This window comes from Ambystoma mexicanum, chromosome 3p, assembly GCF_040938575.1.
Source record: "Ambystoma mexicanum isolate Mex_15411 chromosome 3p, UKY_AmexF1_1, whole genome shotgun sequence".
Taxonomy (NCBI): Eukaryota; Metazoa; Chordata; class Amphibia; order Caudata; family Ambystomatidae; genus Ambystoma; species Ambystoma mexicanum.
The window spans coordinates 911,440,530-911,467,883 of record NC_090925.1 but is presented as its reverse complement, the minus strand read 5'-3'; the positions used below and the strand labels follow the sequence as shown (position 1 = coordinate 911,467,883).

At 43.8% G+C, this 27,354-nt stretch overlaps 1 long non-coding RNA gene across 4 annotated transcripts; it reads left to right on the top strand.

Moving 5' to 3' along the window:
• Nucleotides 1–1,108: 1,108 nt before the first annotated feature.
• LOC138581099 (uncharacterized) lies at nucleotides 1,109–23,314 on the top strand. Of its 4 annotated transcripts, none has more exons than XR_011304432.1 (3): nucleotides 1,109–4,150; nucleotides 4,528–4,684; nucleotides 20,919–23,314. It is a non-coding gene; the product is annotated as an uncharacterized lncRNA (long non-coding RNA). The 4 variants fall into 4 exon arrangements; XR_011304433.1 differs by having other exon boundaries at nucleotides 4,528–21,078; nucleotides 21,885–23,314; XR_011304435.1 differs by lacking the exon at nucleotides 20,919–23,314 and having other exon boundaries at nucleotides 1,109–3,812; nucleotides 4,030–4,150; nucleotides 4,528–15,331.
• Nucleotides 23,315–27,354: the final 4,040 nt, after the last annotated feature.

Below are 27,354 nucleotides of genomic sequence, written 5' to 3'. Positions count from 1 at the left end.
ATCACCTTTTACGGCGCCGTTTAACACGTTCCGCCAGGGTCGTAATGAGGGCCTCTGAGTGGCAGAAGACCCCACCGAGAGACTAAATAATGAAAAGCGGCAAGCCCGGTTGGCTGAGAAATGTTTTATTGTCATTGTTGTTAAAATAAAGGAGGAATGTTATATCCGCCTTGCGTCCCGCTACGCGGTGATGCAAGGCGTTCTAATAAAAGCCCCGCCACCGCTCCGCGCAGGCAGTTCCGAGGCAGGACAGCAACACAAGAGTGTCCGTGTCCTTACTGCTCCCACGGGAGCTGCGCAGCGAGGCCTAGCTGTCCGGGCCTACCCTCCCTGCTTCCCGCCGACGCCTCGGCCGGAATAAGGGACATAAAAACAGACACAGTCCGCCGCCGCCATACTATCTAACGTGCTGGCGCGAGGATCCTTTTAAGGGCAGCACATCATGACGTGGTTATGACTTACAACTTTAAAGGGGACATCACATTATTTTAGGAAGGAAAGTAAAAAATAGCAAAAATTTGTATAATAGCATCCTGAGTCTCCCACCTGAATCGGAAGGTTTGGCAAGTATGGCTATAAATTAATCTCATCCATACAATGGCATGTCTGAAGCTGAATACAACTAAATGATGTAATACAATGTTCAATAAAAATAAATAAATGGCAGTCCGATGACTGTGCTTTCACAGTTAATTAGAATATTAAAATCTAGTCTTTGTATTATATATGTTGCACACCGGACCGGTTCGTTTGTGCGAACCCTAATATAATTCCTGGAAAGGGCAGTTTTAAAATGGAAGAAATGCCGCATACGCAGACTGCAAAACCAGTCACGCCCTTACTCACGCACCCATGCGTCAACAGAAAGACAATACGCAGCAATAATAGGTACGTCACAGTGATATCACCGCCTAGTCACAGAGGCGGCTCCCGGCCGTTCACCCTATACCCAATGGGAGGACGGGGTGTGGGAAGTAAGGCACAGTTTAACCTATCACCATCGGGACTATATTTCATGTTTCTTTCGCGGATGGATACTTTAAAATCTATAAAGGCCACTGACATAGGTGTTATACGCAGTTTGACCAGGGAACTCTATTAGGTAAGTTAGCTGGTGGGGTGGGGTTTTCGTGAGTGGCTAGGAGGTGTAATCAACCCGTAATTGGATTGGGTGGCACATCGAGATAAGTTTCGCATGAGGACGTTTTCGGGACGGTTCGTTTTACATCGGAGGAGGGTTCTGGTTAATTGTGCCGTATTGGTTCCGTGGTTTGTTTTCGTAGTGGCGACAGCGTTAACGGGTCGTTTGTTTTTAGTGTTAACTTATCCAGTAAAGGTGCTTATTGACTTAGAGGTCGAGGTACCGAGCGACAACCATAAAATGGCGACATTAGACTGCCGTAAATTCTTATTTAACATGCAATGAAGGCGGGATTTAATGTGCGTTTAACGGTTATGAGATCGGGGTTTGGGATGACACGACTTTTTGAACGCGAAATTAAGTTTGGGGTTATGCTCATAAAATGGCAGACGAGGGTAATAAAATGGCCGCGTTTGCTTGGTGAGATTGCGTTTGGACGTTACTGATGGGAGAAGGCAATGTCATTTGTCAGTAGGCGGGCGGCTCGTTCGTTTTAAGCATACGTGGGGTTGTTATGTTTCAAGGGCTGTTTCGGCATTCTTTTTTTTACCCGAGTCGTAATAAGGCGGCCGGGCGTAGGCTGCAATTTAAGATGGCGGCCGGGCGTAGGCTGCAATTTAAGATGGCGGCCGGGCGTATGCTTGCACCTTAAGATGGCGGCCGGGCGTATGCTTGTACCTTAAGATGGCGGCCGGGCGTATGCTTGCACCTTAAAATGGCGGCCGGGCGTAGGCTTGCACCTAAATAGTGGCCGGGTGTTTCTGATCTGACTGAGACGGCGGTATCGTTTTCCTAAAGCGGCGTTCATTGCATGGCATGGGTGGCAGTCTTTTTAAATACGGTTTCTTGAGATTAACTTAATCGTGTTTATAAAATGGCGAGCGGGCGCAGGCTGCATCAAACGACGATGAAGGCGGTCGATTGTTGTGATGTTGTAACATAAGAAGGCGCAGTATGTATTGATGGGTGTGCTGATTATTTGTTCATTTGCGGGTTATCGCGCTCGTATAGCCTTCAAGATGGCGCTAGGTGACCGGACCTCCGGCCGTAAATCTGGGCCCGGACGAGTCTTAATTGCCGTAGGATCCGATTCGGGTGAATTCGCTTTGTGGAGGTGGTTGTTTAACAAGCTAAGGAACGGATTGTGAACATCCCGTTTTTGTGGGGTGGGGGCTATCGCGAATTTTGAAACTGGTGGGTGGTAAACGTTAGTATTCCAATATGGGGGGCGTTTAGCGTGTTTGGAAACAGTGGCCACCGACGTGTGCTGTTCAATATTTGGAGGGGGCGTTAAGGCAGTGCAGGTACTACATCTTCCACGGGCACACAGCCCCCACACCACGACGAGCGTCTGCATCGGAAACTTGTGAACTTCGCGCACAGAAGCTGGAAAGCACCTTGGACATCGAAGCTTTTCACGAACTGAGCCGAGCACCGCAGCACTACTCCATCAGCACTATGAACATTGACCGCAATGTGGCCTCGCCACTGAACTTTTGAGAACTGACTCCCGGACTGGTGCTTTTCCGTTCTCCCCATTTCTCAGTTACTACCTGGCCCCGTGGGGCATTGCCTTGGTAAACCATGCTGCAGTTTTTTCAAGACTCATATTAAACTGTCATGCCCCAATACCTGTCTCCAGCCTCTGAGGACCCGGCTTTTGTGGGTGGCGGGAGTTCTCGTGTGTCGGATTTGCGGTTTCATGTTGCTAGCACACTATTTAAACCTATGCTCTCTTTTAGGACTTGTCCCTACCTGAAGGTGGCATTGCTGCTTCTCATGGACCACCAAGGCCGATGTTGGAGCACCCTTTGCAAAGGTTGAGCCGAGCATGTTAAATATTGTCCGCTTTGGAGGGGGTGAATTACTGAAAGAATCTACTTGAATGGGAAATGCAGTTACTGAATAAGTCTAGTGGGGGGTAACGGCTAACTAACTTCGCCCGCCCGCGAGTTTCCCATTCCTGGTCAACTGCACTATTTGATCTTCGGCATATCTTACACCACTTTTTTTTTTTTTAAAGGGTCCTCGCAGGCTTATTGCCTCCCGTCTCACTGACTTGCCCTTCAGTCCCGAAGAATTCTCCCCCTTGAACCCACCTACCTCTTAGCCAGAGAATTCAATTGTAATGGTAGTAAATGTTTGGTTACAGTAATGCTACATTGTCATCGTTTTGCCGCTTTCAGGTTATTAAGTAAGTTATTTTTAGAAACTAGCGAGTTTGAATACTTGTCCATCTGCTGACCTTTAGCAAATGTTTTTATCAAACACGCGTTTTTCATTTGTGATGTGCTGTACATAATGTGTAATGTAAAGACGTTTAAACTTAACATCGGTACGTTTCCAATAAAATGAATACAACGGAACTTTCACTTTATTTTTGGAAGGGCGAGTGTGTGGTATCATGATTGTTTAAGTTAATGTTTATACGTTTTGCTGCTGAAATTAATATAAACGCACAGCCACGTTCTACTTTTAACAACCAGCTCTTTTCTTTTTCTTGGTTCCAACAGCTGGTGAAGTACCATACATTACCGACGTACTGGTCTTTGTCGGAAAATCAGTGTATATAAAATGGACAGTTGTGGGAATTCTATTGGCTTGATCTAGGCGTTAAGGGAACACTTGAGGGCGCATGGTTCCAACTCTTCATGTGGATCAATTAATGGAGGTAAACTGCTCTGGTAGCAGTCTTGTATTCGGCGCCTTGACCGTAGCTTCAACCTGCATGTAATGGAAGGTAGTTGGAATTTTTCGTTGTAACGTCACTTACCTGGTTGGTGCCAATCGAAAAGGTAAACGTGCACACGTTTTGTAGCCCTTCCCTCGGAAAACAAAACCGGATTGTTCCTTACCAGTGCATAACACATTCTTTTTGATTTCAGCAGTTGGTGCAATACCAAATCAGCTAAAACATCAACGCCTCATGCTGCATTTAAGGCCAAGTTGTCACCTATAAGTACTTTTTAAATAGGCAAGGGAAAATGGACTCCGCTGTTGACTACAAAGGTAAACTCATAATTTACACAAGTATAAGACTACATGGTTGTGTGCCCACATTGGGCGCACACGCCAGTGAACAAAATTGACTACTTAAAAATTCCAACTTAAAAATCTTAATGCGTTTTGTGTATTAAGGACATATATATTTACACATGATTACTTATGAACCCTTAATGCTGTTGTGGGGGCATGGCTCACAAACACATTTGAATAAATTGTATACTGACTTGAATCTACAATCGTTAATCGGGAAAGGGGACCAGTAACACGTTATTTGGGGGGAGCTAGTGGGCAGTCGCTTTAAAATGAATGTTCAAATTGTTGGTAACATTTGGCTTGCGTTCACGCCTATTTCTTTGTGGTTCACTGGTGTTTGCTTTCAGATAAGACATGAAGCTTTCTAAGATTAGTCTAAGGTGTGGATTGGAGCACTGATAGTTTGCCCTCATATACTGACCGCGTTACATGAAGTCTGGCTTGTGAGTTGCCTTCGTTTATCGAGGGTTTCGCAGGGTCTCTACCCTCTTGATGCACATGCAGGTAAGGAAGCGGTGACCCCGGCTCTTTGCATCAGAATGGCGGGTGGGTAATATTTGCCGTTTTGGTGGAGCTGCTTTTAATCCTAGTGTTAAAAGGGGAGTTGCATTTTTGGGTGTGGGTTAGTATAAATGTCTTGTGGTCTTAACTACGTCTGCCAGATGTGGACATGTAAAAATGTTGCTGGTTTTTCTGTCGCATGAGGGGGTGTCACTTGGGGGTTGGGGTTTTAATATCACCCATAGGCACGTGTACGCACTCACTGTTAATGCTCACCTATGCCATGCCCAACAGGTTTGACTGCGGTTGGATCCACTTTTAAACATCTGACGTGCCAGGCATGTAGGGTTGAATTCCTGTGACCTTGAGGGGAAAATGAGTCTGGGGTCTTGTAAAAATTGCTGACAACATGGGTTCCTGTTCCACCCTCTTAAGAATGCTTTAAAACTTAAGTTTCTGGGTGCGGCGACGCACAAGTAATACTTAACTAAATGCGGCTATCTTGTCAACGTTAGTTTAAACCCCTTTCTAGAGTTGCTATAGGTGCACAAGACACCAAGTCATGCTTAAGTCCCATAGTTGGTTGGTAGGTTTAGCATGTCTAGCCCCAAATGTGTAAAATGTTATACTAGTTTCTCTTAAGTACGGATAATTGAAAACTTTATTTATAGCGACTTGCTGAAATCCAGAGTCAAGCACTTGGATGAATGTCATTTAAGGTAAAATAAACAAACTACCACATTCCATGCTAATTAAGACCACGTTTTCCATACTAGTTGGGCAAATCTCGGCCGTCCATGCATATAAATTCACTACCTACATAATAAGTGGAGACCAATTTTTATACAATACAGAATGTGGACACATTGGGCCTCATTACAATTGGTATCCTGCTGAATTGGTGCTAAAATTACCACCCTTTTTCCTGTAGGATTAGAAATATTAGATCTTGTTTGTTAGAAGCCCAGTTTTAGATTTTGGACAGTAAGCACTAACGTGCATGCAACAGTGGTAGTGGCAGGACTTTATTTAGATTGCATTTTATACTCTGTTGTTGCTGTTATAAATCGCTCCTCCTAAGGGGAAAACGTGAAGCAGTTCGTATATCTGTAGGAATATAGAACTACAAATACCAGCCGTTCTATAGTCCTGCACTGTACTTCTTGACACGTTGGACGCGTCTGGGGCGGTTTGTGGTGGTGTGTATCTGTATCTGCCACCTCCTGTTTATATCTCCTTATTGATAACTGATCAGACGTGACGTCTCGCTGTGACCTTGTCTCTTCTATTTCACGCAATCGTAGAAATAGGTTTTTATTGGTCATGCGCGGCCGTATTGCTCCTGTTCCGACGCACTTGATTAGACCTTAATCTTAGTGAATGTGAGCAGATTTTGCCATTGCAATCTATCATTAGGCTGGCCTCAAACCCACCTAGTAAATTGACACCAACAGGGACTGTAATGAAATACTTGTTGCTTAATACACGTTCCTTAGTCAAGCATTGTCATGAGGTTGCGGACGTCATTGTACAGAAACAAGTGGATATATGTGCTCTTACTGAAACATGGGTCCATGATGCTGCCTTTCATTCTCTACAAATGGCTACTCCCCCTGGTTCTTTTTTCATTCTGATAGACAGGAAAAATGTGGCGGAGGTGTGGCAGTAATTTATAGAACTGCCCTTAAAATAAACCAGTCTTTGACCAATGTGAGACTTTATCAAACTTAGTTTGACCCAACAGTCTTAATTTTGTAGTGCTTTATAAACTTCCTACCAACAGTCCCCTGTTTGAAGAACTGTTGGCTTTTATTGGCAACTCTTGTAAGCCTCACTCACCCACTATTATACTAGGAGATATTAACCCCTGGGCTGATAATCTACTGGGTGTACCATGTGCCTCCCTATCTGAATCTCTATTCATTATCCTTTATCCAGTATGTCAAGGTTCCCACCCATATAGGTGGTAATGTATTGGATTGGGTAATGGCAAAACATGCTCCTATTAGTAACATCAATGTAGATAGATGCATCTGGTCAGATCACTTGTCTGTAAGTTTCCAGACCGATGCATACTAACAATCGGTCAGCTCCACCTGATATGTCAAGGAATATACGCAAAATCACAAGATGCTTTTCGTGCTACAGTCATACCTCTATTACATCTTTGGAGAAGTCCGTGCCACTTGAAGTTTTTGTAGCAAATGTAAGATCTGCACTTGATGCTTTTGAAATACTTGCTCAACTTAAATCCTCTAAAATGGGGAAAATGTATCTTATACTCCGTTCTCAGCTGAAATAACTGAAGCTCGCTCTAAAAAATGCCAACTGGAACGACAATGTCACAAACAACCATCTGTGTCTAGCTTCACTTATAAGCATGCTCTCAGACACTACAAGTCACTTATTCGCTCCACTAAAGAATCCCATCTCAATTCCCAGATTTCTAAATCTAGCTCTAAAGAGCTTTTTGTTATTCTTCGGGAGCGAAATGGTTGCACTACTACATCATTGCCTCCGGCGGACAGTGCATGGTGTCAAAACATCCACAACAGCTTTGTAAATAAACTCATCAAAATAATATCAGTACTTAGGTCAAACTCATTTCTGCCAATATATCTGCTATAGATACTATTGATAATACTGGAGATTTCTTTAGATCTGTTTCTATAGACGTCATTGACACTTGTCTCTAAACTTAAACCTACCTCCTGCAAAGGAGATGTTTTTCCAGCCTCCCTATTCAAAGATCATATCCTTACTCTTGCCCCATGGATCACTACCTTTGTCAATAGATCCTTTCAGGAATCCTATGTCCCTGAGGATATAAAGGAAGCCTGGGTCACACCACTGCTCAAGAAGGAAAACCTGGACCCTGCTGGGGCGGGGAATTATTGTCCAATCACCAATGTTCCCTTTATGTTGAAAATCTTGGACAAAATTGCGTATTGTCAATATTAAACCTTCGAGGGACATGATATATTAGCCACCCAACAGTCAGGGTTCCGTCTTAATTATGGGACTGAGTGCGCTGCTGGAATTAAAATCCTATATTGCTGGTCTTGTTGATGAAGGCCATACAGCCTTGCTGCTATTAGATCTATCTGCTGCGTTCGATTTAGTCGATCATCAACTTCTGGCGGATATACTAATTACAATTGATAAATGCTCATCTGAAGCATCAGCCTGGTTTAAATCATTCCTGGGTCCACGGAACATGAATGTAACAAAGGACAATGCTTACTCTATGGCATCCTTACTGCTATGTGGTGTTCCACAGGGCTCATGTCTTTACCTTTACTCTTTAATATTTACTCATGTCTCCCCTGCGCTCTTTTGTCAGCTATGGGCATTTATTTCGCCAACTATGCTGATAACACGCAGATTGTCATCAAACTTACTGGTGAGCATCTAAAATCAAAATCTGTAAAAACTCGGTCTTTTTTGACCCACAGTTATCTTTTACCCGGCAGACCAACTACCGTAAATCCTCTTATGGCAGATAACGTCCATATCTGTCCAAAGAAAATCATGCTTTGATTGCAGCTGCAATTGTTAACTGTAAGTTGGATTACTGCAACAGTCTTCTGATTGGTACTCGGGTCATACAGAATAGTGCAGTACGTGCTGTAATGGGCCTCAGCGAAATGTGCATGTTTCTGATGCTAGGCGTAGCTTACATTGGCTGCCAGTTCAACAGCGGTTACAACATAACGGTTCAACCATTGTGTTTAAATGCCTATATGGTAAAGCTCCATCTTATCTTGCTGCTAGACTAAAAAAGAAATAAGTTGGTGGTTCTCTGCGCTCAAGCAGCGACACTATCCTGGTTCACCCCCATTCACCTTGAAAAGATTTGGAGGCACAAGCTTTGATTAATGGGCCCGGCCCTATGGAATTCACTTCCCAAACACCTCGCTAATAGTGGCTCCTTGTTCATCTTTAAGAAACAAAGAAAGACTTCCTTGTTTGACAAAGGTTAAGACATATTCATCTTCCCTGTATAGTGCCTTTGCACTGAATCTTGTATCTCGTCATATTTTACCTTTACTCTGGCTTCTATGAGTACTGGATTCCTTTTGCTTCTATTGCGTCTTATGTTTCTTTGATTGTTCTTGTTCTCTGTTGTCTGTTTTTTTCCTTCTCCTGTGTGCGCACTGGGGCCCTTTGGTTTGTGGCGCAATACAAGAATTTAGATAGATGTGGGCTTTTGTGTTACAAATGCCATGATGGAGTTTGCTTATTGAAAGGTGTGTGACGAGCAAATGGGACCCTATACAATTCTGAAAATATGGCTCTGGGCATCACAGGTCTCACTTGCAGGGGACGTCCCCTCCAGGGAACGTTGTGCTACTGCACGGGCAACACGCTCGCCTTGGAAGCAAAATGCAGAGCAACTTAGGTTTGTTCCCCGGGTCCGTGCTTAGAAACCTGGGTATTGAAGCGTGTTATTAATTTGCAATTATAGTAAAGGCAGCCAGATATCTCCAACTGCTCCCCGTGTGGATTGGCGTTAATCAGACTACCTCCTGTTCGTGCAGTGATCCCATTGAATGGGTTATTTGAGGCATAGTCCATGAGTGGATCCCACACATGGAATTGTTTATTTGTAAGAGGCTTATACACAATAAGTGCTTCAAAGGGGGAATAAAACTATGGAAAAGTTTACCATTCTTGGGCCAAAATATCTAGCATACTAGGCCAAGGCATTTTAGCTCGTGCAAGTTCATGACTGGCAATGTAGGGGGCATGCAATAAACTACCATACTCGGCTGCCTCTAATACGCCTATGCTCGAGTATTTCGGGTACAACCAAGCATGGGTGGGGAGCCGAAGGGAGGACAGACTTGCTAGTATGTTAAAGATTGTGCAAGTGCTCAGGGAGGGAGGGGGCAGGTAAGGGCCTGGCTTTAAGTGCAAGTGGTTGCGACTCATGGAGCAAATTCAGAGTGCGGTAGTGCCAAGCAGAGGCCTGGAGGCAAGTACAGGACTTTCCTGGGACCTGTGTTGCACCATGTAACCAGTTAGCAAGCTGAGCATGTTTGGAAGAGAAGGGTTAGCCATGGAGAGGCAGGTCTTAAGGAGTTTCTGGAACTTGAGGTACAGCTCAAGACTCGGCGAGGCAGCAAGGCTGTCCCAGGGGGAGGCTCCTGCGAGGATGGGGATTTACCCCAAATCTGTTTGGAAAAGCGGCTCGCCTCCAGAGAGTTGAGAGGATGAGGGCTCTAAGGGCAAATAAAACCAGAGGAAGTAAATTCACTTAACTGGAAAAGAATGCAGTGCTGTTAGGGTGTCAAAATAGAAATGGCTTCTATTTATTGACCTGCCTTTGGTCTTGGCCCTTGGAGCATACAATTCTATAAGCGGGTTGCCCTGCGCTGAGGAATAGCATCCTAACCCCGCCCCTTCCGGTCCTTGCAGACCCGTTGAGGACCCCGTCCCTCCTTATCTGTCCCTCTCTACCCTTTTTGCCCTTTTTGTTTTTAATTTTTCTTTCATTTTTCTTTCATTTTCTTTTCCCCCATTCTATTTAAGTGCATTTTCATTTCCTTTTAGTTTCTCTTGTTCTTTCATTAGGATCGTCCACTTCTCCTTTTGCCCTCATCCTGATTCCCTTTTCCCCTAAATATCCTTTTCTTCCCTTCCCTTGGGTGGTCTCTCTATTCCTACCACTGTGGTTCCCCCTGCGAGCATCCCTTTTCCTGTCTGGAATCCCCCCTTACGTCGAAACCCGGGGCTGCCCTACTGCCCTAGACCCCCTAGCTGTCTCCCCCCCCCTTTTCTGCCCTCCTGCTCTCCCGAGCCCACCCCTAGTTACCTACCCCCGGAACCCAAAGTCCCTCCCACCCCCATCATACTCCCCTTAACCATGCTTAACAAGGTCCCCCCCAGCTCTCCCCCCTGCTCTGCTTATGCCTCCACCCACCGGCTGCCAAATGCCTTACCCAGAGTTCTCCATAAGCGGCCCCTTGTAGCTGCCCCCATATCTCCTCCTAACCCGCCATTAGCCGATCGCACGTCCCAGGTTCCCCTCCCCCATTTCACCCCCCCCATTTCACCCCCCCCCAACCTTTCCACCTTGGCCGAGCCAGTTCCTCTTAAGATTCTTTTTTACATTCCCCTCCCTTAGTTGTATTCGTTGTTACTCTCCTTTATCTTTCCCATTGATGCACTTCCCCTCCCCCCCCCCTGTTTGGAGTTAGGGCCTCCCCTGAGTAATACTCCTGGGCGCCGTTCATTATAAACTGATGGCTGTGCAGTTCCCTTGTGGTCCGCCAGTACTTTCTAAAGGGAACACCATGTAACATCCACTGGGCATGTCTGAAAGAGAAAGCATAACATCAAAAACATAACATGAAAGGTGGGTGGGAGGGCAACAAAATCCGCACGAGGGCAAGAGTCCTACTTCACGTGCTGGGTCCCCTTTTATAGGACTCGGCTGACGCCAACCTCGTCGCACCTGAGTGATGTCACCCCTTCGGGGCGTGGCAAGGCAAGGTGGCTGTGGCCGCCCCTTCCCTGCCATGTCCAATGAGGGTGTCGGCACTAAGGGGGGCCCCCGCCGGAGGCCATTCTGCGAATGGCGCAGAAGCCAGGCATAGCACTGACAACCTCAGTGGGGGCATGGCCCGAGCACCCTACGCCCAGTACGGCCCAAGCTGCAGGTCTATAAAGCTATTGGAGCACCCTCAGTGCTTTAAGTACAATAAATGAGAAACATTTAAAGTAGAAATAAATGCAAAATGTTTCATCTTTTAGTGTGTGCAAATATAGGGTTGGACTTCTTAACAAATTACTTGCATGTCATTTAAAAATCTTAAATGTGTAATACAGCTATTTTACCCATCTTAACTATGTAGCTGTAGCTTTTATTACTAACTGTGAGGTACTTATATTTCTCCAGTGCCTTCCTAGCAATCTTCTGCATCCCAATGTCTTTTCTTATAACGTGGCTGTTTCAGTGCAGCACACAGTACAGCTGGATATTGCCAACTGAAAATGAAAGGAAGTTTGCTTCTTTGATGAGGCGGGCCACGCCAGGCATATGCTGCAAAGGCAGCATGGAACGTTAACTGTTTGTTCTGTGTGCCATGTTGAAATCAACTGCCACCGTCTCGTATGTGGGCTTTGCTTAAATTTTTCCGGGCTGTAATCTGCGGGCTATGTCGGTTGTATAGCACACAGATTGACCAATCACGGCTGTCAAACACCCTCAGCAATAGAGCATTCTAAAATGTGAGCTTGGTGTTTTCGGTTCAAAAACTCAATCTGGTTAGTCTGCACATTGTCACACACCTTGCCCCATATTAAAATGCTACTACTGTGCAGTCACAAGTTGAACAATTAATATTGAATGGTGGTGAGCATTTGCTAAAAAAAAAGAATGCCTATTCTACCTCTGGTGAGCAAGGTGCTAACTTTGTGATCTCTTAGATTATGCTCTTGATGGCTGAATTTCGTGTACCACAGGAAAGAAATGACTGACCGAATCGCAGTCTGTAATGTTGATGCAAGCATTGCCATAGTGAGCTTGTCTTTTAATTTGTCGGTATCTTGTTTCTTTGCAACTCAAATGGGGCGATGGCCCCAAAAAAGGATCCCTCTACCACTTGCTTATACCGGATCCTGTCCAGAAGGGATCACTTACACTGATTTTGTGCGCTGATGCAGCTATTTTGTGCATCTGCATGTTGAAGTAACTGCTTGTTGCCTGGCTGAAATGGTCCCAACCCATTCACTTTACCTTCTATCTTGAAATGGGAAAGGTCGGTCTTCTTATGCAGAAGCTCAGTTGGGGAAGAAAGGGTCTTAAACATTGCTAAAACACAGCCTAGGACTTGCCACGTGTGGCTATGTTAATACATAGTGACTGTTCACTAGTGCACTTGATGTTTCTAACTTGGTTGAAATGCAGGCATTTGGCCAGTCCTAGGAATGCAATCAAATGGCGGCCTGGGCTACAGGCACATTCTGTATGGAGTTTGGAGTACATCAGACACTTCTTTTTTGCTTATCGCACAAAGTTGACAAGATTGCAATGCACTACGTAAGGTCCTATTTGAGTTTGTAAGAGTGAGCCACAACAAATGCTTTTTGCAAGGCGGTTGTTGGAAGTGGCATTTGCTCAGCTTTTGAGACCATGTTTGCACAATGATACAAAAGCACTGACAGGCAGTGATTTAAGTGAAGATTGGCTTTTGAGGGCACTGTATGAATGCACCCTCCAGTTGCCAGAATGCATCCTTATGATGGTGCCACTGGAGTCGGCTTCCATCCCCTTAAACTTCTAGTGTACACCCAGCATGGAAAGTGGGGAAAAGGCTGGATGAAAATTGCATGGGTACCTAAATCAGTGATCTAGCAAATAAACTAGACGTTTGATTTTTAATTCCCAGACAACTCCCAAAATGGCTAATGAGGCGGGGGAGCACAAAGGAAAACATTGTTTTGTAGTGGTTTCCTAAGAGGCCAACCCTACCATGGGCATATTGTTGGGATCAGAATTACTCTGGCCTAGCATACTAGTTTATATTTTGTTGGATCATTCGCGAACATCAATGCCTAAGAATGACTTCACGCTTTGAAGCACTTCCTACAAATAATTACAATGTATTACACCATATGCTAAGTTTGATATTAAAACATGAACAAGTGGAGGGAAGAGCCTGATGGTGACCATGTTAAAACTGACATGTTTTTAAGATAAGGGTGAGGTGGTTATGATGCTTTATCGGGCATGTGCACCTGTGCTTAAATGCCATGACATTTGAGCCTGCACCTAGCACCATCTGAGTAACCGGGCATATATGTTGGTGGCCATGGCATGGGTATTTGCAGTCGCCACCGCCTTTTCCAGCCCAGCAGGGTGTTTTAGACCCTAAAGTTCATGGTGCTCCCTTTAGCAGCCACCGACTGAATTCTTCATTTGTGTTATCTACATCTAATTCTGTGAGAAATGTGTCCTGTACTCCCTAGTTGCTGCTGCCCCTTTGCATGTGGAGCTACTTGGGCCCCTGGGGTTGGGTATTTAGTATTTATAGTGCGCACCTAACCCGGGAGTAGCAGGGCGCAAGGGCATCAAGAGGATTGCAAGGCTTGTTACGTACAGCTGAGGTTACATTACTGGATCATCAAAAACAGACACAGGTGAGGAATGAATTTACAAGAAGAATAGGATACAAGATAAAGTTATAGCAAGAGTTGTACTTACAAAGGTCAGTAGACCGCCTGGGTGATCAGATTTACTAACTAGGTAGTAATGGCAATCCCTGTGCCCTATTTACTTGCATGGCCAAAGCCCTTCTGCCATTTATATCCACATTTTTTAAAAATGCCATATTTATGACGTACACAAGAAAATATGTGAATGTTTACAGGTGGGAGGTCAATGGAAGATGAGCTGTCGCTGCAAAAAGGAGGGGGGGCGGCAGACAAATGATCAAGCGGTATTTAGTGGCTAGTATAGATGATATCTTGTGTAACCTAAAAAAACGATATTAGACCACAATACGAAGAGTAGGGAACCGAAGATGGCCATTCAAAGGGAATGGGGGGGTGCAATGGAAGGTTGAGATGGTGGGGAAGGGCCGGTGTAAGAACCACCCAAAGCTTCCTATTTACTGTACTCTCTCCACACTGCTATTAAGCCTACAATTCATTAATTCCTGCTCATCTCCCTTTGCTTTTTCCAATCATGCTTTAACTTTATTCTTTCCTATCCCTATTATAAAACTCACAAATTAAAACTTGCTACTCTCATTTCTCTTCCTCTTTCATGACAAGCTAACTATGCCTCCAACACCTATCCACCTCGCCTCGTGTCCTCTGAAACTCAACTTGTGTACTACTTCTTACCTCATCAACTGAATATTGCACTCTGGATTGTTCAGTCTATGTGTAAGAAAATGTCCCTAATCGGACTACTTTCACCCCAACTCTCCTTCCCTAGACAGTCTTGCTATCGGACTCTGGCAGCTCGACTATCCTTTGTTCGCTCCCCTCGATTGACTGGCAGAGGTGGGTGCGTTGGACAAGTACTCTTTCCACCTCTATGCCTCTCAAAATCTCCAATGCCATGTCCCCGCCTACCTCTTTTGTGTTCACAATCTTACTGTTGTCCTCCCTGCCTTGCTCGGTTCACATCTCCATCTATTGCCCTCTTGTTCCAACTGGACCATTCTTTGATCTTGGGCATCGCCTTGATTCTCTCCACTAAATGTCGCCTCATTCTCTTAGGTGACTTAAACCTTCCCCCTACATCTGAACTTCAGTCTTTTCCTGGTGACCACACTCTCCACTCTATCCATAACCTACCTGACCATACAAGAGGTAACTCTCTACATCTCCACCTCTCTCCCAGACACTAAGTGTTGCACCATCCAAATCTGATCATTCAGTTTCCGACCTACAGTTCTCTCCCCTCCGCATCCGGTACCTTTTCCACCAAGACTGCCTTCTCCTGCTTCCAATTCCTACTATGATATATATTTATATTGCGCCCATACATATTCCCGCTGCTTTCTTTCACCCCTGAGTCTCGGCATCCTCAACCTAGTCGTATGCTCTCTCTTCGCAGACATGCCTCGGCTGCTGCCCAAATAGGTGTACCCACTTGCAGGACGTCCTGCAACTCTCTACCCTGAACTCTCACGTCCACTCTTGATCGAGCTAAAAGGGAATTCTATGTAACCCCCATTGACTCCCTCCAACCATCATTGTAGCCAACAGTGGACCCTTAACTCTCCTAAAACAATTTCCTGATGTTTACGTGCCTTACAAATGTACAATAAATAAACAAGTCTCATCAACTCCACACTCAGCTAATGACCTATAAATTTTATTTGTTACACGCCCAGACCTTCTGGTATCACGGCGTGGTTACAAGACAACTTAGGAATTGGTAATACATTGTTACAGAGTACAAATTTAAGCATAGCTGGCGAGCTGGTACAACAAGATAGACAATATTTACAGTTTTCACTGGCATGTTACGTATGCGGCGACGTGTCCCTTGGTGCTAATATTGGTTAAATAACCAGTTTTTTAAAAGCAATTTCTTGTATCTAGGGAAGGAGGATTCTTCTTTGATATTGATGGGGAGGGTGTTCCAGTGTTTAGGGGCTAGAATAGTGAAGCTGCTGCCCCCGCTCTAGTAGTTTTGTAGCGAGGGGGTGCCAATAGGAGGTTGTCGTTGGATCTTAGTGATCTACTGTATTCTTTTAGGTGTAGAGTATTGTGACAAATTGGGTATTTTTTGGTCGGGCGTGTTGCTATGTAGCTGAATAATTTGCTGAAAACATTTCCAAAATTAGACTTCGAACCGTCTTCTACATTTTACACTCTGCCATTATCCCCCCACTTCAGTCACACTAGTAAGTGCTCTCGATTGATGAAGGCTAATCCCTCTGGCTCCTCAGCTAGTCATGCCTGTGGCCGCTCACCTTGCTGAACTCTTCATGCTGTCCTCCTGACTCGGCTTGCTTTCCCTCTGTTACAGCCACGGCCATCCCTCCTAAAAAAGCAAGGGGCTGACCCGAGCCTACTGGGTAACTTTGAAAGGGTCTTAGCAATTTCTTAGACACCCGCAACCTTCGCAACCCCTTACAAGCAGGTTTCCGCTCCTGTCACTCCACGGAAACTGCTCTTGTGAAAGTGTCCAACCTAATTGCCTCTGAAGCATTCAAACCCATGCTCTATCCTAAATCTCCTTGACCTGTTTGCTGCCTTTGGTACCACTGTGATCTCCTTTATACTCTTCTTGGGATTCATGATCAAGCCTGTTCCAGAATTGAATCCTACCTTGCACCATTCTGTCTCTTGGAGCAACAACACCTCTAACTTTTGGTGTTCCACAAGACTCTGCTCCTCTTCACACTTTGGGGCACTAATCTCCTTTGGGTTCTTGTGCCAACTCTGTGGACGCCACCCAAATGTTCTCATGTCCTGAATTCTCTGATCTCTCTGCCATTAAATATTGGAAGGCTTCACACACACTGTTAAACTACCAAAACAGAGGTACTCTTCTTCCCCGCCAACCCACTTTTCTTAACCACTCTTGTCTTCTCTAAACTGGACTACTGTGCTTGCATCCCCCAACTATGCTTTCTGGCCTCTGGACGAGATCATTAACATAGCTACCAGGACTCTTGGAACCCCCTCGCTTTACACCACCTTCCTCATACTGTCACCATGTTGAATGGCTGATGTAAAATAAGGCCAGATTTAAATTTCTTTTCCTGCTTCACAAATCTATCCTCGGTAAAGCACAGCTTGCATCTATCCAACTCTAACTTTCTCGTAATCTCTGCTCTGTCTCGACTACCCGTTTAGCTTCTCTACTTGTGCTTCCGCTCTTTCTGTTCTTGCTCCACTTGTGTAGAAATGTTTTCCCATGGACATCCGATAAATAGTCCACACAATTTGTTCAACCAAACTGAAAACCTACCTCACCTCTGAGATACCCTCTTAACCTACCTCTCATCTGCCTACTAGCTAACATGTTTCCCTTGCCTCTAACTTGCCTGTCTCACTTCCTCTGCCTCCATTCTAGCACTTATGGTCTGGTCCTGAGCACAGCTGGCTGTACTGCCTACCTGCAATGTTGGTTGTCCTTTGTCATCTTTATGCCCATTTATATATTGTCCCCAGTGACTGTTCCTTTTACTCCCTTCCACAACCTTGTTAGAATCTCCCTCCAACTCGCCCCATTGTAAGAAGCGCACTGCTTCCCGTCAACTCTGATTTATTCTATTGTTTGCTCTTTTGTAATCAAAGGAGCAAAAGGGGTGGATTGTATGGAAGACTGAATAAATGTGCATGGATTACAGCAAGCAAGAAAAATATCAAGTGCTCATGGCTGATTATGTGGGGGGCAGGTGCGAAGGCAAGCGGTACGGACATATAACTTGTCTTTGAATTACAAGAACGTTGCAGCGAATTGGAGTTTAAAACGTTGCAGCGAATTGGAGTTTAATGCATAGATCTCCAATATAGAGGTGTGAAGTTTATCAGAGAGGGAAGGGAATACAAATTTGTTAAGTGTGGATATGAAAGGGCCGTTGTAAGGGGAATGGTTGAGGACCATGAACTGATCTGTGTGGGATACTGAAGCATAGAGTGAGCACTTCGATCACTGCTTAGGGGAGCGTGAGAATGATGAAGGGTTCAGTTAAGCGCACTCAATACAGAATTAATAAAAATATGTATATGAGCATTGGAAAACTAGCCAATGAAAAAAAACAGGCAAGTAACACGTAACATTAACTACTGATGTATACAGTCACCTTGGTGTGCTGTTTACTTAAGTATAATAAAGCAAGTGAATAAAAGAAATGGAACCAGGTAAGTAATCAATAATTTGAGAAAAAGTTAGCAAGCGCTGAATAGAACCATAGGATTAAGGTTCTAATATTAAAAAGTCCTTACAAAGTCTTTTTGTAGGAGGCTAGGAATCCCTTCATGAATATTGAAGAAGTAGTGGCTTGAGCCAACAACTAGTTGTAGGCATTACAAATTGTAGGAAAAACAGTGGGAAAGTCTTAAACAATCTCCCAATCCAGCCACCTTGGGGGAGACGCGTGAGGGAGGGTACCAGGCTGGAACACTACTATTGAGGGATCGGGCTAAGGCTTTACAACCATACAACCTTATGGAGGCTGGAGCAAAAAAAAGCTGTTAACTCACCCCCTGTATTTTGCACTCTACCCACTTAGGAGTTCCTGCAGGAAATGGACAGACAGATCGAATCTAAATTTCTGAATGCACATAGTAGATTAGATCGAAGCCCATAATACCGAACGGGAGTGGGGGTTGCAGGGACATTAAAGGGAGTGCGGGTGCCAAACAGTTAAATACCTAAAGATTGAATTACAAAAAGTGGGCTCTGTAATTTTGTAGTTTGATCTTTTGGGATACGTTCTTTTAATGTACACCCGTTCATGAAATTGCTGGGCTTAATGGAATTGTACCTTGGTTCTGTTGTAGGGTGCCATGGGTTTGTGGATGCACATGTCACTTCGGTGAAACCATTGAATACTCCCAGGGTGCGATTCAGGTGTTGAGACAGCGATGGTCACTTGAAGAAAATGTGCGGATTGCGTTCCTTCTGTGAGGAAACAAACTGGTGCTTCAAGTCACATTTTTGTAGTTGGGGAATGAGTATCTGCGGGGTACCATAGCTCAACTCGAGGCAGTGAATGTTGCAGCAAAGTAGCTAACTAGGACCTCTGGCTAGCACATCTGCAAGAGAGGCAGGACTTTGCCGGGCAAGAGAAGATAGGGCTGCCAGTGAATCGTCCAGCAATGCGTTTTGGTTCTTCGCAGGATGCTCCTTCGTATGGGCTTTTGTCTCCCAACCAATGATGATCTGTTGAATGGCTAAAGGCGTTGCCCTTTAATCTAGGATCAGGGCTGGAGTTGCCTCCCTTCAGCAAGGGTCTGCACCATTCAATGTGGCGGTCCAGTACTCCACACATCCCCTGGCCACTGCATCTGTGAAATTCAGACACACCCAGCCAGCCCCCAACATCCACACACACAGACTTCCACTTCACCCAGGAAAGCAGAAGCTTTTTCTCTGCAAAGGGCTTCACCATACAATCTGGCATCTCTTTGGCAGGAAAATAGTTAAACTACAAGATGGCCAAAGGACAGGTGCAAATTTCGTGCCACAGCCATTTTGGAGAATATGGGACCAGTAGACTATAAAGGAAATGTCACTAAACTATTTGTGGCCATCTGGATGTAACGTGCAACTAACCACAAAGTTACAGGGAGACAAAAAGTCCCTACTATTCACATATTTGTGCAAGACAAATAAACTATTATGGAGAACTGTTCTCCTGCACTGAGGGTGTAATCTGTGCCCCCTAAACAGATGGGTTTAGTAAGGTAAATCAAGCAAAGGGCTGCATTTGCCTCAAGGTCAGGAAAGGTTCAACAAAATAGCAAATGGTAGGGTGTCCCATTGATGTCTATGGCGGAAAATCAGCAAAAAAGAACACACGTTTGTTATTGTGGATAGAAGACATTTAAAAGCAGATTCATTTAAGTGAGCTGTGTTAAAATAGGTGTTGCTGAAAGGTGTGCGCTGGAAGTCAATATTGAGAGAAAGCTGGGAATAAAGAGCTTTTTGGAAAAGTTTAGAGGGATTAGATGGAGGACCAGTAATTTAAAGGACGAGCTGGCTCTAAGGTTAGACATAAAGTATGAATTATGACTGAGGGTAGATGGTAAAGGGTCTGGTCTGGCAACAGTGGAGTTAGCACAGTATAGCAGGAGCTTCAGTGGGCAAAGCAGTGGTATTCAAACTTTTTACAGGGTGTATCGCTCATTGGTCAACAAATCTCTTCTGTCAAATGCTGCCCTGCCTTCTGCTTGGCACTCTGGTCCCCTCTTTCTATCAATATCTTAACCACCTCCTCAAAGCTTTTTGTAATCAGTCAAGGTCTACAAGCTCTGACTGGACTCTACTTTCTGACCATATTCTAACTGCTTCCCCCTGCTCCCAAAGCGCACCAGCCCACCCTCCATCTGCCTCTGAACCATGACACTGAGTGCTCTCAACTTTCCCTCCACTATTGAGACCTGACAGTATTGTAGGCTGTCTAGTCCTTGCAGGGCTTTTCTTCAAGCTTTCATTTCAACTCTTGCTGACTCAATTGAATTGGGGTGTCTGGCGAGTAATTTCAGCACTTTGACCTAAGTCTCCATTGCTCATGCCCACAGCCGTAGATTGCCTCCCCCTAAAACAGCTGATGAGCACCCTGGGCATAAACCCCACTCATTTCTCTACTTCCCACATGGGCGACTCTTTTACTACCTCTGGACTCTGCTAAGTCACATGCATACCCATTTTATCTGTTCTTGGGATTGTCGAGCTATCCATCATAGTTGCTCCTTGCTTTGACTCTACTCTTTCACCTCATCCTCTGCTGAAGACTTTGCCAATTACTTTTCTTTAATCTAAGGCACTGTATGGTCTACTTACTCTAACGCCTTAGCACCACCTGAGCCCCTCAACCTTATATTTTACTATTCCGGATTGCGAGGCTTTAGAATTATTGTGCCATGCATTGGTTGGTTAGGTCAGACGGACGTTGCTGTAACACTATCAGTTTGCATGCAGGTAACCATGATCCCCCACAGATTGATGCCTTCAGATTGTTTTATTCTACCATTGATGTGGTTGCAGTAGTCGGAGTGGCAATTTAATAACTGCATCTACCAATGATCCTAGATTGCACCAGAGACGTCCACACTGAAAACGATCTTGCAGTGCCGATATCAGTGTATTACTGTCTACCAGTAAGAGGCCTTGAATGAGAAGACACCCTTTTGGTTTGGTCCCCAGTGCAGCACCCGCAAAATTAGTATCCTGCCAACCTTCTGACGAAAAGGTAGGTGCCAAAGAGATTCTTGAAGTAGATACTCTGTGAGAGACTAGTTGGGCCCAGAGGAAGCCATAGTATCTACAATTGAAGCAGAAAATGACGAGTACCTTTTATACTCCTTAACAACCGACCATGCAAGGACATCCTTGGTCTTGCTTGCAGGTCTTTGCAAAATGCATCTGCAATGCACCGCTGTTGGCATAAAACTGTTTTTATTTTTTCTATACCTCTTCCCTACCTCCCAGCTGCCTCTGGGGACACCCATTTATCTCCTGCATATTCCCTTCTCCCCCACCCTCTTGTCAAGAGGACATTCCAGAAACCACGACTACTTCCTTGTCACCCATGCCTTTCCAGACTGTTTGTCCCCCTCTCTCCACTTGGCTGATCGTGCTCCTCCTACCCTGCACCCCCTTTATTTTACCCCCTTTTCGTGTATTCTGGAGAGGAGGTTTCACACTGGATTACGCGAGAAGCATATTTTTTGGTGCACATAAGCAGACCATCTACAAAGGGTTAAAGGTTTCTCATACACTGCAGTTGGAAGTAGAACATGTGTGTTGGGTGACCTTGTTCCCTTTTTTTTCAATGGGTTTTGTGCTTGCTGACAGTTAAATCTCTGAGAGATGGAAACCCTTTACTGGAAATAATTTTGCAATAGTGCACATTGGCTGGCTCAATGTTATTCATAGACAAGCCGTTATTAAAAATGTGGCAGTGAGCACTTGCTGTTTAAGTGATTCTTTCCCATAAATCCTGGTTTTCTTGAGTGCATATATCTGCTTATGCAGTTTCTATGATCTGTCCAACAGGAGGCCTCTTAGAAGTTACACACTTCACAGCATCATGTTGTGCATAAGGGTTTGAGCGACGTACAATAATCAAATAAGATCACTAGCTAAGCAAATATAATGGATCGTTGGCAACTGGATAAAATTTCAAGTGCGGAAATATGAAATCAAATAAACAGCCTGAGGAAAAAGTTTGCTGTAACCTGTGAAGTGACAAAAATTCATCAAACATGCTACTCTACAGAAATTCTACAGAAATTCACATGTCTGTTGCATTATGAATTATAAAAATACTGAGTTGAACTAGGAATTATAAAAAGACCGAGCAGTACCTCCTTCAGCCGACAATTTGCCATGAACATGTAATCGAGAATGCTTCACCAAAGGATTGTGTCGATAAATAGTAATAAAAGTGCATCCGAGCTGCTAATGTGAATGATTTGGGAAAGATCTACTTGCAACTCTTTGCCTCATACAGGCCAGGATTCTGCCCATAAGGCATGGCCACAGTTTATGAAGGGGAGAATAGCAGTCATAACACGCACAGGTAATTTTTTACTGTTTCAAAAACATCTAATCTTCACTTACGGCTGGCTTGGGTTGGACTTTTTACTAGATAAATACATACATGGATTATTTTGGGACGTAAATAAGTCGGTCAGCTCCTGTAACGGGAACTAGGAATTGCAAATGAATTAGAAAATGTCCTGACGTGCATTATTTTTGTGGGACTGTACATGCTTCTATATCTACCAACAGGAAGACTTGGTGCGTTACGATCTCCACCATTAGCACAGCTGTACCAATGGTTGGCCCTCGTCCTAGCATATTTCTGTGAAGGGAAAGGGTAGCTGCAATGCATTGTGGTCAGATAAGTTCTCGCTGGTTATCCTAGCGTGCAAAAGAGGCGAATATTGAGTTTATAGCGTAAGCAATTTTTAGGTTAATTATTTTCTTGTGAGAGTAGTCGAGCTCAGCTTGTTGGCCTTCGTGTTGTTTTGTTTATCTAGTGCCTCTAATGAGCCTTTAATGTGAATCCTGAATATTTCTATGGAAGCAGCAAGAAGATTTGCGCCTCATAATGTTGGCTTGGCATGCCCAGTCCTACAATAGTGCCTGATGGGAAGAAGTAAACCTGTATTTATGTGTGCATGAATAACTAGGTGCAAAGAAATCATTACATTTCCGTTTTTCAGTTAAACCATATCTTTACCCACATATAACTTACTCATTGGGAATTGCACTTATAATTTTACTCCCTAAAAATCATTTTACTCCTAACTTAAAAAAGAGGGAGTAACATACTCCTACTTCCAAATCTTATCTGCAGCACTAGGCATTCCTTCCATATAGCTATTGGCCTAAAACCTGTAATTGGACGTAAAGCAACGCTTCATAAGTACATAGACGATACAATTTCTCCTTTTTGTTTCAAAAGAAAAGGAATTGAAAACTGCAATCATCTATTGGTTTTGTGCTGATCATAAGTAAGAAGCAGAATTCCTTTGAGAAATGGAAACGGTTGTAAATAAGCATGTAAATGCATTTCAAGTACAGATTTCACAAAATCAAATAAACGCCTAGTGCTGAGAGTGCTGAAAGCAGGCAAGTGAATTGTATATGTTGAATGAGAAGTTCCACTCTACAGAAATGGGTATGTCGGCTGAGTTAAGAATGATCAAAGGAACAAGCAATTCCTGCTTTGAAAAGGAGTGTGTGCCTTACGCATGTAGCAGAGAATGCTTCACCAGTGGATTGTGTGGATACCTAAATGGAAGAAAAAGTGGATGAGCGCGAATACTGTGACAAGATCAGAAAAGATGTGCTTGCAGCGCTCTTTGTTTCAGGCGGACCTAGATTCTGTCGACCATGCATCGTCACCAGCAGTCATTACACAGGTAATGTTGCACTTGTTGTCCCTACTGGAAATGCACAAAACTGTCACTCTATTGTGCAGCATTGGGATGTCTTTGCAAGCAATGAAACTGTTTATTTTTCATGATCTGTATTAGTCAATAATCCAATGGGCTTTTATTTTATTTAAATCTTTGCATGCACTTGCAGCAACTACTCCGACTATATAAAAATGCAAGTCTTTTAAAATGATGCAACGTCCTCTTTTGACTGGTTGCACTAGAATGTTTGTTTTTAGCCTTGTTTGGCTAAGTAGAAAAAAAACACAATTTCTCTTTTTACGTTATTCTTTGGCTGCCAATTGATTGCTTGGGGTAGTATTTGAGTAGAGGGATTTGGGGCACAACGTTTGGTCTTTGTGTTCACAGCCTCGTGAGAATCTGGTCCCTGCGATGGGCCTACAAAGGATTCCTGACATTTTGTTGGGTAACAATAAGAATTGCACAACTGCTGCAATATGATCTCTAGGCTTGGGATCTTTGTTGCACACCTGGACCACGGTTGCATGCTCTCGGACTGAAATATTTCTAAGGACGGATAGTGATGCTGCTTCTATGGATTGGATAAGTACAAAAACACAAGCCACTCCTCTCTTTATGTAAAAAAACACAATGCAGAGGACATCTTTGTTTGTCAATTGATTGCTTGGGTATAGTATTTTGAGTTGGGGTGGTCAGGGCGCAACTTGTTGGTCTTTGTGTTCACAGCCTCGTGAGAATCTCGTCCCCGTGATGGGTCTAAAAATACAACCCTGAAGTTTTTTTGCTAATGGTAAGAATTACACCCATGCTGCAAATGATCTTCATGTTTGAGACCACTTGTCCTACATCTGGACCATGGGCTACAGGCTCTCAGCCTAAAATATTGCAGAGGAGGGAAAGCAACGCTGCGTGGTTAGATAAGTACAAACAAAAATACGATTTCTCTTTTGTTTGGTTGCTAATTACTTGAGGAAGCGTTCGAGTTTGGGGAGACGTAGGGGCGCAACTTGTTTGTTCTCAGACTTGTGAAATCTAGTGTTTCGGAAGAAGTTGCTTTCCATTGAATACCTACATTTTGTTTTTGTGCTGCTTTCCATTTTGCAAAATGTGAGCCATCTGTTGCATGTGTCTGTACCTCCTTTGTATGTGTTTGGTGTGCCTTTGTTTTTCTAATTCGAAAGAATAATGGAGCTTAGTGAGAAGATGATGAAATCCAACAGTTAAGAGAGGGGTGGGAATGAAGTTGAAAGGAGGGAAGATGGGCAATCTTTTTTGTGTCTTTGTACAGAACAATCTGACGTTGAAGTGGCGTTTTCAAATGTGCTTTTTCCTGATCCGATGCAGCTAGAAGTAGAGCATGTGTGTTTGGTGTGCTTTCTCCTTTTTGTTTCAATAGAAAGGAATTGAAAACTGCAATCATCTATTGGTTTTGTGCTGATCATAAGTAAGAAGCAGAATTCCTTTGAGAAATGGAAACGGTTGTAAATGAGTAACATGGAATTGCCTGATCAAGCACCACCGTATGAACAAAAATTGGAGAATGCATTTCAAGTACAGATTTCACAAAATCAAATAAACGCCTAGTGCTGAGAGTTTGCTGAAAGCAGGCAAGTGAATTGTATATGTTGAATGAGAAGTTCCACTCTACAGAAATGGGTATGTCGGCTGAGTTAAGAATGATCAAAGGAACAAGCAATTCCTGCTTTGAAAAGGAGTGTGTGCCTTACGCATGTAGCAGAGAATGCTTCACCAGTGAATTGTGTGGATACCTAAATGGAAGAAAAAGTGGATGAGCGCGAATATTGTGAATAGATCAGAAAAGATGTGCTTGCAGCGCTCTTTGTGTCAGACGCACCTAGATTCTGTCGACCAGACATCGTCACCAGCAGTCATCACACAGGTAATGTTGCACTCGTTGTCCCTACTGGAAATGCACAAAATTGTCACACTATTGTGCAGCATTGGGGTGTCTTTGCATGTAATGAAACTGTTTATTTTTCCTGAACTGTATTAGTCAATAATCCAATGGGCTTTTATTATTTTATTTAAATCTTTGCATGCACTTGCAGCAACTACTCCGGCTATATAAAAATGCAAGTCTTTTAAAATGATGCAATGTCCTCTTTTGACTGGTTGCACTAGAATGTTTGTTTTTTAGCCTTTGTAGTTGTGTTAATGATTTTGGTGAAAATGTTTCCAAATTGTCCTAAAGTGCCCTTTGTAGAACTACTAAGTAAATGAATTGGTCACATTTGTCACTGTTGTATTGTTTTTGTGGGACTGTGCATGCTTTCTATATCTTCCAACAGGAACCTTTTAAAGGAATACATTTTCCGTTCTCAACGCTGGGCCTTATATCTCAATTCTGAAAATTGCTTTGCTTAACACTAAGACTTGCACGCATGTTGCGTTAAACTCTCGATGTTTGAGACCCACATTTTTGTTTGGACAACTTGCTGTACTATGTGCCAAAGGGTTTCTAAAAAAAAAAAAAAATCTGCGGAAGGGAAGATGCATTGCTACGTGTTCAGATAAGTACTAGATGGCTTTACAAAAAATACAATTCTTAATTTTATATAAAAAAGTGAAGGGCAGTTATTTGGTGGTTGATTCCTTGTGAGAGTACTTGAGTTGGGGGCAAGTTGGGGCACAGCTTGTTGGTCTTTGTTTTCACAGCCTCGAGATTATCTAGTGCCTGCCAGGAGCCTACAATGTTAATCCTGAAAATAGCTTTGGTAGCAGTAATAATTGTACCCATGCTGCAATTCGGTCTCCAGGTTTGCACCTATAATTTTTGATTGGAATACTTGTCATACAGCTAGTCTACGGGATTACAGGCAATGTGGTCAGGTACGATTCCTCTTTCCTTTGGTTGTCAATTGATTTCTGGATAGTATTTGTGTTGGGGGACAAGTAGAGGCGGACATCTTGTTGTTCTTATGTTTTCACAGCCACGTGAGAATCTTGTGCCTGCGATGGGCCTGGATGCTGCATTACAACCTCTAGGTTTGAATCCTCCATCTTTGCCATAACAGCTGGACTAAGGCAGCCTAAAAAATGTAATTGAAATGAAAGCAATGCTTTAAATCTACAAGGTTAGATAAGTACATAAACAATACAATATCTCACTAAAAGAAGTGGTGAGGATTTCTGTTGTGTCCATTGATTTTTGGGGGGTACTTGATTTGGATGGGGTTGGACATTCAGTGTACAACTTGTATTTGTGTTCACAGCCTCGTGAAAATTGTGTGCCTGCGATTGGCCTGAACATGTCTTTGGTAACAGTAAGAATTGCACCCGTGCTGTGCTATGAATTCTAGGTTTGGGTGTTACAGCTTTGCTTGGAATACTTGTCATACAGCTCGACCAGGACTACCATTTGTGAGAAGTGAAGGCGATGCTGCTTGTTTGGCTAAGTAGAAAAAAACACAATTTATCTTTTTACGTTGTTCTTTGGATGCCAATTGATTGCTTGGGGTAGTATTTGAGTAGAGGGATTTGGGGCACAACGTTTGGTCTTTGTGTTCACAGCCTCGTGAGAATCTGGTCCCTGCGATGGGCCTACAAAGGATTCGTGACATTTTGTTTTGTAACAA